At 36.6% G+C, this 5009-nt stretch overlaps 1 pseudogene; it reads left to right on the forward strand.

Annotated features, from left to right (window-relative positions):
• Positions 1 to 1573: 1573 nt before the first annotated feature.
• On the forward strand, positions 1574 to 1671 carry LOC138431571 (U6 spliceosomal RNA; annotated as a pseudogene).
• Positions 1672 to 5009: the final 3338 nt, after the last annotated feature.

The following is a 5009-nucleotide window of genomic DNA, read 5'->3' on the forward strand; positions in this document are numbered from 1 at the left end:
TCCTGGGTCGGGAAGATCCCCTGGAGAAGAAAATGGTAACCCACTCCAGCATTCTTGCCTGGAGAACCCCATGGATGGAGAAGCCTGGTAGGCTACACCCCACGGGGTCGCAAGAGTCGGACACAACTGAGTAACTTCATCTTCACCTTCACCTTGGTTTGTTCAGCTTTTGAGACAAGGCTGATTGTTTAAGCTTAAAGTGTACAACATAATGATTTTACTTACATACATTATGAAATGATTACCACAGTAAGTTTGGTGACTATCCATTACCTCACATAGATACAAATTTTTTTAAATATTTTTCCTTGTGATGAGAATTCTTAGGATTTACTCTTTATAACTTTCATATATAATATACAGTGATATTCATTAGACTCATGTAATATTAGTATTATTGGATAAGGTCCATTTGATATGAAGCTGAGTTCATCATTACAAAGCATAGTCATGATAAGAAAGATCCCCTCATATAAATTCACTGTCAAATGAGAGCAGTCAGCGATAAAGTATAGAAATTCCTCATATTTTAGACTTGTAGATGGAAGACTGAGAACTAGATTAATAGTTAAGAGGTTTAATATCTGATTCCAGTTTTCTCTTTTTTGATTCTGTGACTAACCATGAATCATTTGAACTCTGAACAATAGCCTTTTCATTTATACAATAAAAGTAACAATAGTTGGAAGTATAAAGAGAAGTAAAATCCAAAATATATATGTACAGAAATATAGTAATTTATTATACCTGGCTAATTAAAATCTAACCAGCTACACTTTGCACATAGTAATATAAGATTGCTAAAGGAACGCTTAAACTATTACATTAGACCTAAGTTTAAAATTCAACTCAGAATCTTTTTGAGGGCTTTTTAGATATGATCAAAGCACCAAGATTTAAAGTATGCAGATCTACCCTCAGTTCTCTATGTCCAGTTGGGGTTGGGGAGAAAACATGTAATAGCTACTAATCTCTGTTTTTAATCATCTCTGCTTTTAAAAGTTCTCTACGTCTAATCCATTTCAATTTCATCATTAAAGTTGTGCTTTTGGAAGGTACAATTATCATCAAGTGATTTTACTTTCACCCCACAAGGGTTTTCTTTCTATATTGATTCTGCATGGATTACGTCCTATTTAATTCTTTCCTTCTAACTTCTAATAGCACTGGGTAATTATGAATTAAATTAATAATTATCTTCCTTTCAGTGAGAGAGAATTTCACATGTAAAATCATGAATGAATAAGCAAGCACAGCCTCTAGGTCTTATCATTAATCGGTCTCTTTAGGAAACACTACACCCTTGGCATATCACATTGTATTTTAGCTTATTTTGTATCTCTTCTGCTACTGTGTTCTGTTAAACTCTTAAAAGTCAGATTCATACCATTAAAAAATCTTTTTGTTGCCAATGCTTCCCTTAATAGTTACTGAAATTTTTCAGTAAAACATAAAGAATCCAAAGAGTAATAATAAATATTCCCCTTGCAGTGAGTGTAAGATGGAAAAAATGACTGTCATCTCTGCATACCTTTAAGAGCCTGAGCATCTCACAGTGCAGAGGATTACTGAAGTGCTAAAAGGACATATTATAAAACTGAAGTGATACAGAGATTAGCATGGCCCCTGTACAAGGATAACAGGCAAAGTCGTGAAGCACTGCATATTTTGGCAGCCTCCCAAGTAACCCTTGTGGTAAAGAATTCGCCTGCCAAACAGAAGACATGGAATCAATCCCTGGGTCTGGAAGATCCCCTGGAGAAGGAAATTGCAACCCATTCCAGTATTCTTGCCTGGGAAATCCGATGGACAGAGGAGTCTGGTAGGATATAGCCCATGAGGTCACAAGAGTCAGACACAATTCAGCATCTAAGCACAAAATACAATTAGTTTTTGTACAGTATGGTCTGTAAATGTAAGCATTAGCTTAAATAATGTTACAAACTTACCAAATCACTTAAATATCTTCCTGGAAAGATGATAAGACCACAATACCTAAATCCTGCTGCATGCAAGCAGAACCATGTGCCTGATCTCTGGACAATGCAACATGAGTGGAAGGGATAAAGGCCAACTCTGGGCCCAACTCCCTGACACCTCATTAATGATCTGTGCTTTTTCTTCTCATTCTGCCAAAATGATGCCAGAGTGGCCTAGAAGTCACAAAATGGTGAGATGATATGACCTCAAGATGGAAGCAATCTAGGTCACCTGAGCGATCACTTGGTATAGAGCCATCAACCCAACATTGGACTATAATGCAAACAACATCAAACCAACTGCATTAAGCCACTGAGATTTTCAGGTCCTTTGTTATAGCCTACTATAACAAAAGAATAGATAGCATATTCTAAGGAAAACATTGGCCAACTAAATAAACTGGAACTTTGGGTAGTATACTCATTTTCACTATATTGATTCTTCCAATCCATGAAGATGGTATATTTTTCCATCTATTAGTGTCCTCTTTGATTTCTTTCATCAGTGTTTTATAGTTTTCTATATATAGGTCTTTAGTTTCTTTAGGTAGATATATTCCTAAGTATTTTATTCTTTTCGTTGCAATGGTGAATGGAATTGTTTCCTTAATTTCTTTTTCTACTTTCTCATTATTCGTGTATAGGAATGCAAGGGATTTCTGTGTGTTGATTTTATATCCTGCAACTTTACTATATTCACTGATTAGCTCTAGTAATTTTCTGGTGGAGTCTTTAGGGTTTTCCATGTAGAGGATCATGTCATCTGCAAACAGTGAGAGTTTTACTTCTTCTTTTCCAATTTGGATTCCTTTTATTTCTTTTTCTGTTCTGATTGCTGTGGCCAAAACTTCCAGAACTATGTTGAATAGTAGCGGTGAAAGTGGACACCCTTATCTTGTTCCTGACTTTAGGGGAAATGCTTTCAATTTTTCACCATTGAGGATAATGTTTGCTGTGGGTTTGTCATAGATAGCTTTTATTATGTTGAGGTATGTTCCTTCTATTCCTGCTTTCTGGAGAGTTTTTATCATAAATGGATGTTGAATTTTGTCAAAGGCCTTCTCTGCATCTATTGAGATAATCATATGGTTTTTATTTTTCAATTTGTTGCAATCCCTGTCAAGCTACCAGCCACATTTTTCACAGAACTAGAACAAATAATTTCAAGATTTGTATGGAAATACAAAAAACCTCGAATAGCCAAAGCAATCTTGAGAAAGAAGAATGGAACTGGAGGAATCAACTTGCCTGACTTCAGGCTCTACTACAAAGCCACAGTCATCAAGACAGTATGGTACTGGCACAAAGACAGACACATAGATCAATGGAACAAAATAGAAAGCCCAGAGGTAAATCCACACACATATGGACACCTTATCTTTGACAAAGGAGGCAAGAATATACAATGGAGTAAAGACAATCTCTTTAACAAGTGGTGCTGGGAAAACTGGTCAACCACTTGTAAAAGAATGAAAATAGATCACTTTCTAACACCGCACACAAAAATAAACTCAAAATGGATTAAAGATCTAAATGTAAGATCAGAAACTATAACACTCCTAGAGGAGAACATAGGCAAAACACTCTCAGACATAAATCACAGCAGGATCCTCTATGATCCACCTCACAGAATGCTGGAAAGAAAAGCAAAAATAAACAAATGGGATCTAATTAAAATTAAAAGCTTCTGCACAACAAAGGAAAATATAAGCAAGGTGAAAAGACAGCCTTCTGAAAGGGAGAAAATAATAGCAAATGAAGCAACTGACAAACAACTAATCTCAAAAATATACAAGCAACTTCTGCAGCTCAACTCCAGAAAAATAAAAGACCCAATCAAAAAATGGGCCAAAGAACTAAATAGACATTTCTCCAAAGAAGACATACGGATGGCTAACAAACACATGAAAAGATGCTCAACATCACTCATTATTAGAGAAATGCAAATCAAAACCACAATGAGGTACCACTTCACACCAGTCAGAATGGCTGCGATCCAAAAATCTGCAAGCAATAAATGCTGGAGAGGGTGTGGAGAAAAGGGAACCCTCCTACATTGTTGGTGGGAATGCAAACTAGTACAGCCACTATGGAGAACAGTGTGGAGATTCCTTAAAAAATTGCAAATAGAACTACCTTATGACCCAGCAATCCCACTGCTGGGCATACACACCGAGGAAACCAGAATTGAAAGAGACACATGTACCCCAATGTTCATCGCAGCACTGTTTATAATAGCCAGGACATGGAAACAACCTAGATGTCCCTCAGCAGATGAATGGATAAGAAAGCTGTGGTACATATACACAATGGAGTATTACTCAGCCATTAAAAAGAATTCATTTGAATCAGTTCTGATGAGATGGATGAAACTGGAGCCGATTATACAGAGTGAAGTAAGCCAGAAAGAAAAACACCAATACAGTATACTAACACATATATATGGAATTTAGGAAGATGGCAATGACGACCCTGTATGCAAGACAGGAAAAAAGACACAGATGTGTATAACGGACTTTTGGACTCAGAGGGAGAGGGAGAGGGTGGGATGATTTGGGAGAATGGGAATTCTAACATGTAGACTATCATGTAAGAATTGAATCGCCAGTCCATGTCTGACGTAGGGTGCAGCATGCTTGGGGCTGGTGCATGGGGATGACCCAGAGAGATGTTGTGGGGAGGGAGGTGGGGGGGGGGGGTCATGTTTGGGAACGCATGTAAGAATTAAAGATTTTAAAATTTAAAAAATAATAAAAAAAGAAAAATTTTAAAAATTTAAAAAAAATTAAAAAAAATAAATAAATAAACTGGAACTCCCTGAAAGAAACAACCAAATGTTTCCATGTTAAAAGAACAGAAATCAATAGTACATTCCTTCCTATGGGGATTTTAAAAGATAGCTTTTTCTTTTTTTTTTCCTTACTAACCAAATTTAAAATGTAACACCTGGTTAAGGTGACTCAACTGTGCTAAAAGCCAGAAGACAGAAGTTTCCAGCTCTGCTCTGTACGGAGTCCATTTCTCTGGGCC

This window comes from Ovis canadensis, chromosome 1 (assembly GCF_042477335.2).
Source record: "Ovis canadensis isolate MfBH-ARS-UI-01 breed Bighorn chromosome 1, ARS-UI_OviCan_v2, whole genome shotgun sequence".
NCBI classification, from domain to species: domain Eukaryota; kingdom Metazoa; phylum Chordata; class Mammalia; order Artiodactyla; family Bovidae; genus Ovis; species Ovis canadensis.